Source organism: Terrapene carolina, unplaced genomic scaffold, assembly GCF_002925995.2.
Source record: "Terrapene carolina triunguis isolate 2854851 unplaced genomic scaffold, T_m_triunguis-2.0 Scaffold751, whole genome shotgun sequence".
NCBI classification, from domain to species: domain Eukaryota; kingdom Metazoa; phylum Chordata; order Testudines; family Emydidae; genus Terrapene; species Terrapene triunguis.
In genome coordinates, this window is record NW_020665102.1 from 2,168,167 (window position 1) to 2,184,013 (window position 15,847).

At 52.9% G+C, this 15,847-nt stretch overlaps 1 pseudogene; it reads left to right on the forward strand.

The window, feature by feature from the left end:
* The first annotated feature begins 298 nt into the window (after positions 1-298).
* LOC112124918 overlaps positions 299-15,847 on the forward strand; it is a 377,084-nt pseudogene continuing 361,535 nt past the window's right edge.

Sequence of the window (15,847 nt, forward strand, 5' to 3'; positions counted from 1 at the left end):
ATCCGATTAATTCACCTCCCCCCGGGAATTTCCTGGCTGCACAGAAACAGTTCAACTACCCCTCCCCCCGTCCCACTGAACTTCCCCCTCCCTGCAACTCCGGCTTCCCCCTTCCCTTCCCGACACCACCCCCCACACGAAAGGGGAACCCCCCCTCACCCCGAGGTGCCGGGGGCAGATCCTGCTGCAGCTCCACTGGGGCTGAGGCAGCTCCGAGGCTTCTCCCAGGTTCCCCGGGGCAGAGAGTCACTTTCCTGCCCAGCCCCAGCGCCCCCCCGGGGTCTGTCACTCACCGGGGGTTCCGGCCCGGGGCTGCCCAGGGGGCGGGTCCCAGCTGCAGAAAGCCCCCCCGGCCGGGCACGGAGGGGTTAATGCCGGGCTCCCTCGGGAGCAGCAGCTGCTCAGCCCGGGCCCGGATCACACGGAGGAAGCAGCAGCGTCTGGTCCCTGCGAGGGCCCCGCCCCCGGGCTTTGTTTTCCCGGCTCCTGCCTCCCAGCCTAGCTGTTCCAGCCCTCGCCTGCGTGCTACAAACAGAGGGGCCCTTTGTGTATGTGTCGGCAGCGGGGCCATGGCCGGGGCCGGGAGCGCAGCGCGGAGGCTGCTCCAGCCCTGCAGCCCGCGGGGCAGCGCGGTGGGTCCGGGGGCAGCGCGGAGCGGGCAGGGCCGGGGGGGCGGAGACACGGGTGGGGCGGACACGCTCCTGCCGGGAGGGGCCGGGCCCGGCTATTTGGTTCGCCCCCTGCCCGGGGGGGTCCCCGAGCTCCCCGCGGCCGGAGAAGGGCTGCGGGGGCCGGTGCGACGGAGCCCGGGAGTTGCAGGAGGGGCTCGGAGCCCAGGCTGGGCCCGGGAGCAAGGGGCAGCTGAGGGGGGTGTATCGGGGGTCAGAGCCGGGCTGGGTGCGGGGGAACGGCTGGTGTTGGGGATCGTGGAGCTGCTGGGGATTGGGGTTGTTGGGGAGGTGGGTGGGCACAGGGGACATTGGGAGCTGGGGGGTTGGGCTGCACCCCAGTCACTTCTCCAAGGGGTCCTGTGTTTTCCCTGGGAAACCTGGTCCCCATATCATCAGCCCCTCAGAGCTTCCTGGCTAAGGTTGAACTAGGCCTGGGGAAAAAAAGTCGAAGTGCGTCCCAGGGACTCTGCTCGGGCATCTGCAGGGCAGGATGGGCCTTGAAATCTAGCAGTTGTGAGGCCGTTTGCAGCAGTGTGTAACCCCCTCCCCCGCTTCTTCCAGGAGCCCCCAGGAGAGCGTCTGGCCCCTCTGAGAAAGGAGAGAGAAGCAGCCAAAGCCGAGGAGCAGCAGCAAAGCGAGGAGCTGCTGGTAGGTGCCCAGGGCCCGCTGCCCCTCAGGTTTGCCTGGGATCACAGTGCCCTGAGTGACAGTGAATGACGGGCCCGGGCTGCCAGCCTCAGCCAGGGACCCATCCCCACTGGAGCCCAGGGGGAGGCAGGGTCAGACATGTGGGTGACATGATGCCCTTAGGGTGCAAGAGGCTGCTGGGCAGGAGAGGGTCAGTCTGTGTGTTAGCCCAGAGACCTGCCCACGGGCTGTCTGCATGTTACAGTGACTGGGGATCCTTTATAGCTGCGGGGGGAGAATGGGGAGGAAGGAGATGAAATGTGGACTGCAGAGATGGAGAGTTTGGCTCAGTGCAAGTTGATGAGGTTTAGGGGGGAACAGGCCCTCCTGTTAGTGATGTACAGCTCACCCCAGTCCTGAGCCCTCCTCCCTTCCTGGCCTAAATATATGTCTCATCCCCCACCACAAGAGATCCTGTGCTCTGGTAAATAACTCCCCCACCCGCCGGGAGATGCATTTATGGTTCTCCCCTGTTACCGAGCCACCCTCTCCCTGTAATTGCAGAAACAGACGGAAGCCGAGAGGCAGAAGATTGTCTGGGAGTGGAAGGAGCTGCGAGGGTTTCTGGAGGAGCAGGAGCAGCGGCTGCTGTCCCGGCTGGAAGAGCTAGAGAGAGCCATTGTCCAGAGAAGGGATGAGGGCGTTTGCAGACTGTCCCGGGAGATTTCCCTGCTCAGTGAGAGGGGAGGAGAGAAGGGGCAGCAGCCGCTGAGCCAACCCCTGCAGGTCAGGCTGTTATTGCAATGATCATAAGTGCTGTTCCTATAGGCCAGCGATTCTCAACCCGTGGGCCGCATGCAGCCCAATTAGCACAACTGCAGCCCAGCTCAGCTGTGTGCTAAAGGGGCTGCTGGCCCACCCCAGGTGGCGGGAGTCTGGTGTCGGGGCTGCCCGCCGGCTCCACGGGGTCAGAGGTCTGGGACATCTGGCCAGCCCCGCAAGCGCCAGGTCTGGGGCAACTCGCCCGCCGTGCGTGGCGGGGTCCGGAGGTGCCGGCCGGCCCCAGGGCAGCCCTGTGACAGGGTTATGGGGCAGGCAGCTGGCCCACCACGTGTGGTGAGGGTCTGGGGTTGGGGCAGCTGGCAGGTCCCCTGGGATCTGGGGCAGCCATGGGGCAGGAGTCTGGGGTGGGCAGCCAGACGGCCCCACGCAGCGGGGGTTCAGGCTGCTGCTGCCCTGTGGCCCAAGTAACACATTGTGTAATAAGTTGAGAACCACTGCTGTAGGCACTTCTCCGCTCTAGACCTCAAAGCACTGTACAAAGCGGGGTCGGGGGCATTATCCCTGTGGGATAAATGGGGAAAGCGAGGCAGAGGGAGGGGCAAAGCCCTGCCCAAATCACATACTAAATCTGTGGCAGCACCAGGGATGGGACCTGGGAGTTCTGGCGCTGCAACTCCAAGATTTTCTCTCCTCTCCTGTAAATGTCTCTGTATTTGCACTTGGAGGATGAAATCCCCTCCCCCATGCAGAGGTCCCGAGCCAGCCTAAAGCCCCACTCCCACCAGGGGGCTTGTGGGGCTCTCAGCACTGGGGGAATTTGACTCTCAAGACAGAAAAACATTTTCTTCCTGGGGAGAAACTTTCCTCTGCGGCCACCTCCCAGCAGGGGTTTCTGGAGCTGCTGAGAGCAACTGTCCCTGCTGGTAGGGAGGGGGAGATAGCACATGAGTGTCTAAAATTCCCTAAATACCAGAGGCTCCAACTGTGATTCCCCTGCAGAACAGGAGGCTTCCCCAGCCTGGTACAAGTCCTCTGACAGCCTCTTCTTTCTCTCCCTCTCTAGGGTGCTGGGAGCACTGGGGGAAGGTAAGTCCTGGGCTCTGTCTCACTCCCCTCATGGTCTGTTAGGTCTGGTAACTGCACTGAATTCGGAGCTGCCCCCGCCCCCGCAGTGTAACACACTGGCTTGGTGCCTGTGATTGTGTCTCTCTAGGGGCTGCCTCAGCAAGGGGCAGAGTCTGTTTGCCCTGGTGTGACCTCATTAGCTGCCAGAGAGTATCAGACATATGGCCCCTGGGCCAGACCCAGCCTGTCTGGTGTATTTATGTGGCCGCATCACGTATTCAGAGTGTGCAGAATCTCAGTTTGCATTGTTTTAAAAGTACTTTTCTAGCCCTCCTGGTTACAAAGCAGCCCTCCTAAATGGACACAGAGACAGTGTTGCCTTTTGGATTGTGCACACAGCCTGAAACAGCAGCTCTGGGAGGTGTGACTGCCCTTGTCCTCTGTCTATCTCTTTGGCGTGTCAACTGAAATGACAACACTTTAATATCAACATTCAGTATTCCATGGCTGATCACTTGAGCAAGTGGAAGGGGGAGGGGGTGGGAGTGAAGCCTTTGAAGGGTGGGTATAGGGGGTTGCTGTAGGGAAATAAAAACAGAAGAGAGACAGACAGGATAAGGAAGCAAGAGATAAATAGAGAAAGGAGGGTGGGAAAGGAAGGGTAGAAATAGCAGGGGCCATAAGGTGATGTGTGGGAGGGAGGCTGTTTCTCCAGGTAGTGATACAGATTGTGACAGTAAAGGACTTAATAAATAACAGTAACTAAAATTGTATTTCCTATACAAAGGGCAGAGTCTCTGCTCATTCTTTGTGCATGCAGGTCCCACTGAGAGCAGTGGGTGTCCTGTTGTGAATGGAGGTGGGGTATGGAGTCCTAAATTGATGCCCTGGGCCACTGACCATAACGGACAGTGCAATACAGCCCTGACCACCAAATGAGTTGGACAACTCAGGGTTACTGGTTTAGCTGAAGGGCTCAGGGCTTTTGGTGTTTAAGGGCCCACGTTCATTCCCTGCTGAAGATCTGGGCTCTGCCTGTGTCCACATTGAGCATGTGGGACACATCCACTCTTTGATCTGTGTCTCCTCCCTTTCCATGTAATCCCAGTGCTGGCATCCCTTGTTGCTGGAATATCCCAGTGTGGGAGGTGGCTCTGCTCCCCACAGAACTAGTGTGTCCCGGAGAAAGCTCCTGAACCTGTCTCTGTTCCTTGCCCCAATGTTTCCCAGTGTCCCATCTCTCTGGGCCCATGGTGAGCACAGGGCTGAGGGTGGGTGACTTACCATGACAGTGACTACCTCAGGCTACAAAGCTCTGATCTAGGTTTGCTGGAATTTAAGTGTTCCTGGGCTCAGGGATTGGGGACTGGGCCCATTTCTGACCCCTCCTCCTTTCCCTAGCAGGGAGGATGGGAGATTTCAGAGGCCGGAGCTGGGGTATGTGGAGCTGGAGAAGAGACTCAGTGATTTCTCTCTGAAAAGTGCCCACCTGCAGGAGGTGCTGCTGGGATTCAAAGGTGAATGGGAGTCTGGGGGTGGCGTCTCCTCTGGTTAGAGAGACCCCCACCCTGGGGAGGAGTCGGGGACTCTAGTGATGTCACTGACCCCACACTCCGTCTCTCAGCCCCAACTCCATGAATCGCCCTTCCCCATGGGAGTAGCCCTGTGGGGCTGGCTCTGTCTGCAGCGGCTGCATTATCAGCCTTGGTCTGTGTCACCAGCTCATAGTTAACTCTGGATACATTAATAACCAAGGGGAAACCTCGTGAATGTGGGGACCTGAATTCTCACCTTTCCCGTCCTCTCCTTCCCCTAGAGATGCTGCGACAGGAGCTGGGGAGCGACGCAGGTACGTGTCTGTCTCTGACGGGCCATGGGGACATTTCAGACCAATAAACAGGTTAGCCACATGGCATCACGGGCTCCAGTCCCGATATTCCACAGCTTCCAGCTGCACAATGCAAAGCAGGGTGAGCCCTGAGACTGATTCACTCCTGCTATGACATCTGATAGGGATTCAGAGCGAATCCAGATCTCGGGTGTGTTTTCCTTTGGGGAAAGGAACAACAACCCGAATGGTTGAAATAGGATGAAACAAGGACAAAATATCCAGACCTGAGGAGTCTGAAAGTTTCAATGTGTGACTGAAAATGGTCAGATGTGGGCAGCAGAGTCTCAGGAGCGAGGAGGGGCGGAGCCCAGCTGTACCTTGTATGGACTGACTCTGGCTGAGCAATGGGGCTGTGTGAAGGGGCAGAGAAACTGCCAGCTGGCACAGCAGGGGTTAAAGAAAACCTGTGGGTTCAGCTAGCCCCGCCCTGCTATCCCAGCAGTCAATGCCAGGCCTGGAGCAGGGGAGAAAAGAAGGGAGCCTGGCTCCGTTGCAGAGGGAGGAGCTCTGTTTGCCTGCCTGAAGGGACGGATCAGTGACGTGACAGCCAATGGAGACTTTAGTAGGAAGTAGCCCAGGAAAACAGATCTTGACCCCCTCTGCTGGGAGGGACACCCATCTCCCCTGTTTAGGGGTTCAACTACACAGGACTCTGGGCTGGGACCTGAAGGAGAGGGAGGGCCCAGGTCCCCCTGCACCCCTGCTGACCAACGATCTAGCCACTAGGCCGCCCGGCCACTGAAGGCCCTATCATAGGCTGGTTTGCTGCATACAGACTAGCTTTGAATGTTCATTTGGAACAAAGATGGAGCTACTGTAGCGCATGTTGGTGTTTTGCACCCTTTTCACATTGGTGACCCCTTATTTTAAATCCTCCCCCCCACCCCCTTTGGGATCCCCTGACATTTACTATGACATGAGAATAAAACACGTATCAAACCTGATCCTATATAACTTCCATGTGTGAGGGCTAAAAGTGCAGAAAGTGAGGGAGTGAGATTTTCTTTGCTTAAGGTCATAGTAAATCTGTCAGTATCTCATGGCCCATCTGACTGCCTGTCATGAACCCCTGGGTATTGCAACCCACCAGCTGAGAAACGCTGCACTGGATCCTTCATGATTTTGTATCCCTATTGCCTATGAATGGGAAGAGAGTGTTACATTGTGTATAAAGGAAGTCTGAATTGGGCAGCTAGTGGCTAGAGCAGATATGGCCCAACCCTGGGAAATATTGATTTCAATGCAAGCCACATTCATAATCATTCAGAATCCCAGCTGTGATATTAGTAGGGCCGTTCACTTTCAGTTTGTATTTGATTTAATTTTTCTGGGGAATTGATCAGTATTACCCCAACAACAAAAACAGGTGAAAATCAGTGCAAAAAATTGATTTGTTTTTCTGGGTAAATATGGGGGTTTATTTTGGTGGATGGAAAGAAAGGGTGGGTGGAAGGAAAGCATTCAGTAGATTGATCCTTTGAATTCCATTCATCAATGTGGTTTGCTGCAGAACTAAAACAGAACTCAAAACACAAGGCCACATCTGAGTTTAAGAAAACAATCTAATCCCCAAATGAAACTTTTCATTTGAATGAACAGGTTTCTGTTGCAGACTTTCAACTATTAGCTATTTAATAACTGGGCTGCACCATTTGCAGTGCATACACTCAACTTCATCCTTTTCTCCCAGTTTTGTTTTTTTAAAACTTTCGAATACTTCCTTGTGTTCTGAAACATATTCTGAGACAGATTTTCATTTTCTTCCCATTTTAGTGTATCAGATCTTTAAACCATTATCTGCTAACAGCTTGAAATGTGCACATGATGGGCACATAGATTCATCAGTACGTTCAGATGCGCACGCACTTCAGTGCTTGCATGCGTGCGTGTTTGTTTATTGTGTGTATCTTCTAGAGTAATACAGAGCCTTTCTTCAACAGGCAGCATTGCATATACACATTGATGCATTACAAGAATACATTAATCTCATGTAATGGATTGTATTTTTCTAACAAAACAAGTTATTTTTTGTATGTTTGAATGATACAAATGTAGGGTGAAAATCAGAAAAAAGTGACTAATACTTTATTTTTCAAGAAAAATCCGTTTAAACTGAAAACAAAGGGGCTTAGATATTAGGCAGCCTGAAGCTGTGCACAGCAACCCTTTCACTGCTGTGTCTGTATCGCAACCAGAGAGACTGACACTCCACCCGTGTTTAGGAGAGATGGCGATGAGGCAGCATGTCGAGCCGAAATGGCATTAGCTCTTGCAGGATAGGAAAGGCCTCCAGGAATAGACAATAACCAAGTCTTTGAGCCAGGAGGGAAGAGAAAAACTGAGGAGAAATAAGTGGGGAGAGAGGCCACGGGCTCCGAAACCTGCTAAGATCCAGTTCCTGCCTCAGCACTGGTCAGATTTTGCCTGGTCCCTAGCTCTGCGTAGTTCCCCCTCTGCTGGGGGAATGTGCCATCTGGGGGAATGTCAGGTTTAAAGGGTCTCGGTGGGTTTAGCCCTGGTGGGAGGGGATGGGTCTGCACTGCACAGTGCCGGAGCACTTTCCCAATGTGAGAGTCTAAAAGAGCCAATGAGACTCGGGATGTGAAATAACCTAAAGTCTATTCTGAAATCCCCCCCCCAATAACCCTTCTCCTCCCGACAGGCTGCAGAATAACATCCCCGCGTCCCTCCAGATTCTCCCAGCCTGCCCGGGGAAGGGAAGAGGGTGCAGCAGAGCTGTCTCAGGTAGGGATGCTGAGGAAATTGCTGGGGGCGTTCCTGCAGGAGCCAGAGGGACAGTGAATACTGTGACAAAGTTCCTTCTCTATCTTGGTGGGTTCTGCGCTTATTGGCGGATTTTCTTGCCTCAGAGATTCACCATGTGGGTTGGGGAACAGCCCAGAGACCTTCCCCTCTGGAAGAACTCACAGTCCAGGTCAATTGGGAGGTTTGGGGGGAACCCGGGCCCGCCCTCTACTCCGGGTTCCAGCCCAGGGCCCTGTGGACTGCAGCTGTCTATAGTGCCTCCTGTAACAGCTGCATGACAGCTACAACTCCCTGGGCTACTTCCCCATGGCCTCCTCCAAACACCTTCCTTATTCTCACCACAGGACCTTCCTCCTGGTGTCTGATAACGCTTGTGCTCCTCAGTCCTCCGGCAGCACACCCTCTCACTCTCAGCTCCTTGTGCCTCTTGCTCCCAGCTCCTCACCCTCTCACCACAAACTGAAGTGAGCACCTTTTTAAAACTCAGGTGCCCTGATTAGCCTGCCTTAATTGATTCTAGCAGCTTCTTCTTAATTGGCTCCAGGTGTCCTAATTAGCCTAACTTAACTGGTTCTAGCAGGTTCCTGATTACTCTAGTGCAGCCCCTGCTCTGGTCACTCAGGGAACAGAAAACTACTCATCCAGTGACCAGTATATTTGCCCTCTATCAGACTCCTGTACCCCACTGGTCTGGGTCTGTCACAATACACAGGAAGTGGGAGTTTGATCTAAGGACGGGAGGGTGCAGACAGTGCACAGGGTGGAGAAAGGGAGGGGGACAAGGTGTGATGAACCTGCTGGGACTTGATAAATCTGGGGTCTAGATTCTAGGAATAGAGCCATGGGGGTTGGGTGTGGAAATTCCCCTATTTGTGGAAGAGGGAACAAGCCAGCCTGGGCTGGGAAAACTTCCCAGACTCTCAGTGCTGGAGGGTGAACCCACTAATCAGAGGTGGTTATGACATATGAAGGGGACACCCAGCAGAGGGGCTTAGGGAAGATGCCCCATCCCCTGACATCCAGCTGCTGGAAATGGGGAGGGTGTTGGGCTTCCTATCAGGGAACCTCCTTGGACCCTGCTGGGGGCTCCATCTCTTGTATCAGCTTCTGGTAAGTCTGTCTGATGCAAGTGAAGACCTTGTTCCCTCTATCTGCTGGGAAGGACGAGGGGCTCTCTCTATCTCCCCTCACCCTAATGCTTCCTGGGTGCTCTGAGCAGGTTGTGGGTGGGCTCTGCTGACTGTGTATTCATTTGCTACTCCATGAATAGTGGGATTGTGATTAGGGCAGCAGGTACTGAGTGGGAGATCCTTGTTCTTTCAGGGGCTGGTGACCTTCGAGGAGGTGGCTGTGTATTTCACCAGGGAAGAGTGGGCTCTGCTGGACCCCGCTCAGAGAGCCCTCTGCAGAGACGTCATGCAGGAGAATCATCAGAATGTGACCTTGCTGGGTAAGGATTCCCATCCCCTCGGTTCTTAGAAGCAGAAATGCAGAGTTAAGGTTTACATCACCTGTGACGAAGTGGGAATGTTCTTAATGTTTTCTCTGAATACTGAGGTGCCTCAGTTTCCCCTATCCATTTCTTAAGTATCTAGGTGGGGGGGATACGGGTGTGTGATTGTTGCAGAGCCCTAGAGGGCCAGTGTGATGCTGTCTGCAAAGAGAATGGCCGACACCCTGTCTCCTGGCAACTGATGGCCTGGGCCCCTCCTCTGCAAAGGTGCCAACTGAAGGTGTTGGAGAGCAAAGCGATCAGGTGGCCTCCTGGCCTGGGAAAGAGACAAAGGCCAGCGGAGGGGCTGGAGAGTTTTTCAGTTTGGAGCTGGCTGGGGAAATGGAGGGAGGCCCAGATAGGGCTCTGGCCTCCGTACCCCAAGATGGACCTGACTTAAGGGTCCTGTTTTCTGTACCTTCAAGCTCTGTTTTAGACCATCTGCCACGGACTCTCAGATCATGCCCATTCTTGGCCCAGTGCGGTCCGTGGGGGGGGTGCCCCTTTCAGTGAGACAGCCCTTCTCGGTGGTCCACTCTCTTTCGGGGTTAGGCCCCTCCACGTCCTGGAGCCTCACCTCTCTGAGCCTTAGCACGCCTGTCTCTCGGCGTGGGCCCCCTCAGGGAGTCCACTCGCTCTGGACCCCCGGGGCCTCCACCCCCGAAGGAGATGATGCAACCCTGTTCTCTAGACCGGAGTGACTCTCAGCCAGCGTAAAACAGGAGGGTTTGAGTGTTGAACACAGCACAGGAAACTCTCAGGGCCTCAGGCCTGGCCTCCCTTAGCAAAGCATATACCAGTCTCCCCTGCATCCAGGTGGACTCTGCCTGCTCCCCCTCTCCAGTCCCGAGCCCCCCTGCTTCCCAGCTGGGCATCTGCTATCATTGGCCCCAAGCCCCATCTCTGTCCATTGTCTTCTCTCCAAGTAAACAGGGTCGTAAACCGGGTCACCTGGGCCTCCTCTCCTCTCTTCTGTCCTCTGGCTGGAACCGGCTGGTTAAGTCACCGGGGTCCTCTCTTTGGGGTTCTCTCTTTACAGCCCATTGTCCTCCCACTGGCCAGAACTGGCTGCGACTCCTGAGCTGGGCCTCCGGGTCACCAGGTCGTCAGGTCACCAGTCGCTGAGGTATCCATCCACCAGGCCATTGGCTAGGGTCCCAAGTTCCCTCTCCAGTCCTCTGTAACAACAAACTCCCTCTCCCCTCACCTTGTTAAACCAGTAACACCCAGGGAAACTGAAATTTGCTTCTTGGCCTTTTGGCTAAGATCAAGTGTCTAGTCTTGTGGTCTACCCAAGGCTGTGATCAAGTGTCTTGATGTTTTTGGTCTTTTGGCCTTGAGATGAAAACCTTGTCTGTTTCTGGGACCCAGAGAAACTGAGTCCCACCCCCTGCTACATGCAAACCATTGGAAAAACAAGAAAATCCCATTACACCATGTTCCTGTCGTCTAATAAACCTTCTGTTTTACTGGCTGAGAGTCACGTCTGACTGAGGAGTTGGGGTGCAGGGCCCTCTGTGGGAAGTGTATGGTGGGGCAGGGGATGCTGAATGCTCCGAGGTCAGACCCAGGAAGGCCAAAGCTGTGTAAGCTTCTTGCCCTGGAGACAGTTTGCTCAGAGAGAGAAGGCTCCCCCAGAGTCCTGACTGGCTTTGTATGGAGTAGTTCCAGAGCATCGCCCGGTGACTCTGTGATATCACCCCACAATGCAACCTCTTCTCTGCCCTGTTTCAGCATCACCCCAACATGCTAGTGACACACACACTAGCACTCTACCCTCCCCTGCTACAGAACACTCTGGGAACAGGAGCAGAACAGCACAAAGTCTAACAACTTCTCTTTGCTAAGGGAAAACTTGGATTTAGGTCTGGCATAGCAAACAAACAATTTTCCAATCCCTGGCCGGCACTCAGAGATTGAGCCTACACCACACTAACCAGCACAGACTTTCAGAATATTAACATGCATTTGCCCGCCCCCTGAGGATTCCATCTGAGTCATTACCTTCACTTACCCCTCTCTAAGCCCTGGAGACCACTAAGCATGTATGCTACCAGAGTGCTGACAATGCTTATGGAAAGTGCCCACCCCGTGCACATTTATTGTTGCAACCTTCAACACTGAAATGAGGCATTCTTGGTCCTTCAAGGTTCACATGCACCTCCCTTTATATCACAGTGACAGCTCTGCCAAACTGCTCCAACTAATCACTCCATCATCCAATTACAGCTACAGCTGGAGGGCATGCAGATAAATGTATTCCCATCTGTGAACACAATGCAAACAATGGCATGTTCTTAGTCCTTTCTCCTATCGTAGATTCATAAATTTTAAGGCCAGAAGGGATGATTAGATCATCTAGTCTGATCTCCTGTATCACACAGACCGTTGAATTTCACCCAGTTACTGCTGTATTGCGTTGAATACTTTGTGTTTGACTAAATCAGAGGTTGGGACCCCTCGGGGTTGCCAGGTTATTACCTGGGGGGTCGTGAGCTGTCAGCCTCCACCCCAAACCCTGCTTTGCCTCCAGCATTTATAATGGTGTTAAATATATAAAAAAGCTTTTTTAATTTATTGGGGGGGGGGGGGTCACACTCAGAGCTTTGCTGTGGGAAGGGGGGGGGGGTCACCAGTACAACACTGAGAACCACTGGACTAAATCATCTTCCAGAAGGGCATCCATTCTTGACTTGAAGACTCCAAGAGAAGGAGAATTCCCCATTTGCTTGGTAGTTTATTAACCTTTGCACCACCCTTACTGCACCATAGTCCATGGCTAATGCCAGCTTGGGACGGGGTAGAGTTAAGGTTGTGTTGCAGGTGTGGTATGAACTTTCACGCTTCATTCCCCGGTTTTCAGAGCTCTAAGTTTAGTCACCATCCAGGTTCTGCAAGGGCTCACGGCAGCACTTGGCAACCTTAACTCTGTATTACAGAAGTTAATTAACTGTGCCTACACTTGAGATTTTGCTTTTAAAATTTTTTTGGTGTGATTCTTCACACCTGGGCAAAGCTCCCAAGAGGAACTCCTGGAGAATGCAAGAAAAATGCTCCTGTCTCACAAAATGGGCAGAACTTCTGGGAAATGCTGGTGGACATTCTGGCAGTATTTTCTGACTCACTGAACGCACCTGATAGAGCTAATGATGGTGCAGGAGGAGGAGGAGGATGAAACAGATATGGGATGCTCAAATTGGCTGCTGCTACCCATGGCTCTCGGTGTAGCTGCTGATATCCTCTCCCTCCGGCACTTCTGGAGCACATTGGTGGGCTCACATTGTCATGCAGACTTGGGGTGACCAGCGATGGGTGCAGAACTTTTGCGTGAAGAAAGCTACATTTCTGGAGCTTTCTGAGCGGCTTGGCTTGACCCTCCAGGATCACGGCACACACATGACAGCAGCCCTACCAGTCCGGAAGGGGGCAGGGGGCTGCCATGGAATGTATGCAAGAGGCAGATTTGTCCTGTCCAGCTACTTTTAAGCCCTGGTTACATGGGCCACCCAACCATGATGTTGGCCAAAGTGTTGCTGGGATGCATTGCATGGTACCATGGAGGGGACTTGGGCCATGGTGGGGTGCAGCAGGAGCCTGCCCTCTTGTGGTGACTAATGAAAGCAGCCACTCAGACAGGTCTTTTTGCTGCACTCTGACTTCCTTCCTCAGCCAGTGTTCCTGTTCCAGGAACGGCGATGCAATTGTTGGGAATCATTAGGAAAGGGATAGAGAGTAAGACATAAAATATCATATTGCCTCTGTATAAATCCAGGGTGCACCCATGTCTTGAATACTGCGTGCAGATGTGGTCGCCCCATCTCAAAAAAGAGATATTGGAATTGGAAAAGGTACAGAAAAGGGCAACAAAATGATGAGGGGCAGGGAACAACTTCTGTATGAGGAGAGATTAAAAAGACTGGGAATTTTCAGCTGGGAAAAGAGGTGACTAAAGGGGGATATGATAGAAGTCTATAAAATCATGATGGGTGTGGAGAAAGTAAATAAGGAAGTGTTGTTTACCCCTTTCATAACACGAGAACTAGGGGTCATCAAATGAAATGAATAGGCAGCAGGTTTAAAACAAACAAAAGGAAGTATTTCTTCACACAACGCCTTGCCTGAGGATGTTGTGAAGGCCAAGACCATAACAGAGCTCAGTGCAAAAGCGCAGGAAAAAAAATACTGGTGGAATCTGAAAGAAAAATTGGATATTTTGTGAAACTGACCTTCAATATATTGTGAGAGGAATGCTGCAGATCCCAGAAGCTCCATGGACACTACTGCGTTAATTGCAGTGAAAAATCCATACAGAAAATGGTAACTTGAAAATCACAATTTTGCTTAAAATTACAGAACATTTTGGGCTCTGAGGGAAGCGACATAGCCATGACCTACTCCATAGGCCTTCTCTGTCATTTCAAGCATTCCGCATTTGGGAGGACACAACAGTTCTTGTGGTTCCTGAATGGCAAAGAGAGATTTTATTCCATGCCTTTGGTGGCAAGCCAACCATGTATGCCATCAAAGTATGCCAACTTATGGTGACTGAACATCACATCTGTAAGGGAAGTGGGCTGATCCGCTACTGAGGACACCCTGGAAAATATATCCTTCCTGGAAATGTGACTCTATATCTTGAGTGTCTGATACGGGAAAAGTTTGCAGCACCTGGGACTGGGGCAAAATTCATGCGGGAATCAGCAGGATACTGTGTTAACATATGCATGCCTTATGGCCTCCCGATGGCTTTGAATACAGGCTTTTATGGCTACATGCAAACACATAAGCTATGAGGGATTCACAAGGAACTCTGCATAACCCCCCCCCCCATGGTTTTGTCACCCATGGACTCCATTTCAGCTCCCCACCCCGTACAGTTCCCTGTTTACAGGTGGCTCTCTACACAGCGGGGTTGGGACAGAGCAGCGTACTGACAGCAAAGGCAATATCAGGTTTTTATTGTTAACACCTTAGCAAGAATATGAGTTTCTAGTAACGTTTTATTTTTAGTGCTTGTTTCAGTGTTTGTGCTTCCCAGTCTCCAGTTTGAATTGCACATGGTGGTGGAGGGGGAGGCCAAGGTGTGCTGATGGTGATGGAAGTAAAGGCAGGGCGGGTGCTCCAGGAAATGGGGGTGCTAGAGATGTGGGAGGGAAGGGACACTTTTTGGCAGGAGCTTCTGGGAGATGGGAGCAAGGACTGCTTGGAGGAGAGGGATGCAAAATGGTTGGGGACATAGGTGCCAACTGCCTGGGTGCTCTGGGGCTCAAGCACCCACGGGAAAAAAAAATAGGGGGTGCTCTGCACATGCCAGCCACAGCTGTTGGACGGCCCTAGGGCTGGCTGCTGATCAGCTTTTCGGCAGCTGGTGGGAGGCGCTCAGGAGCAGGTGGAGAGGAGCCAGTGGTGGGCAGGGAGACCTTGGGGGATGGGGCTGAGGTGTGGGAAAGGCGGGGTGAGAGCAGGGCCTCATTTGTGTACGTTCACAAAACAGCCCTCTTCACGCCAAAGTTGTGTCTATTTTGCAGTAGGAATCAAGGGTAAGAGAAAAAAGGATTTTAAAATAACAATCTTCACGCCTGCTTGTCTTACTGCTTGTCAGCTAGGCAGGTGTGACCCAGGGGGAATTGTGGTGATAGTTTTATGATGCCGATGCCTGCCTCAGTTTCCCTGTGTCCTTTGCATTGCTACCCGGGGTGAAAAAAGGACTGATCTGCTCTTGGGGCAGGACCGGAGATTTGAGTTGTTTGCGTCAGGTAGCCGGCTGGGTGCACCGAATGGGTCATTAAAGGACACACTGAAGCTGACCCAGATCAATGCAGAATCCAAAGAGACAAAGTCACTCCCTATGGCCAGGACATTTCCACATGGCAACAAACAAGTGCAAGGAAAGAGAATCCCCCGCCGCCTCCTCTCGGCAGGGAAGCAGAGCAACGGGCTGAGCTGGAGAAGGAAGGGGAAAGGTGGCAGGCAACTGGGCTCTCTCCTGGGACTGACCGAGAGACTGACATGGATTCCAAACCAACTTGGCTGGCTACTTGCACTGGCCTGCCTTAACTTTTGCTGCTCTAGGCTGGAATGTAGACCAGACCCTGTGGATCCGAGAGAGCAGATCTAACTTCTTCAGACACCCCATTGGGCCCCCTGTGTCTCCGTCTCTTTCCCCTTTCCAGTTACTTGAAATGGACTTCCTTTTTCCACTGCTCCAGTTTGGCCCAGACTTTGGCCCTGCTCATCTAACCCAGTTCTGCGAGTTAGCTGGAGCTGGCAGATAGAACAGGAAATGCTGATCGTTCCTGCATTGTCTCATAACACTTTTCAAGTGTTTGCCAAAGGGTGGCTAATTTTGAGCCATTCTTCTTCCCTTCCTGCCTGTTTTCCATACCCCCCTCCCCCGCATTAAACTGAACCAACAACTGTAAAGATCCCAATAGCCAGGTCAGCATACAGTAATACAGTATTCAACAATATTACGGAGCAGCTCCAACTCCCATCTCAGGGGTTTGGAGCTACAGGCGAGGGCCCTACCAAATTCACGGCCATGAAAAATAC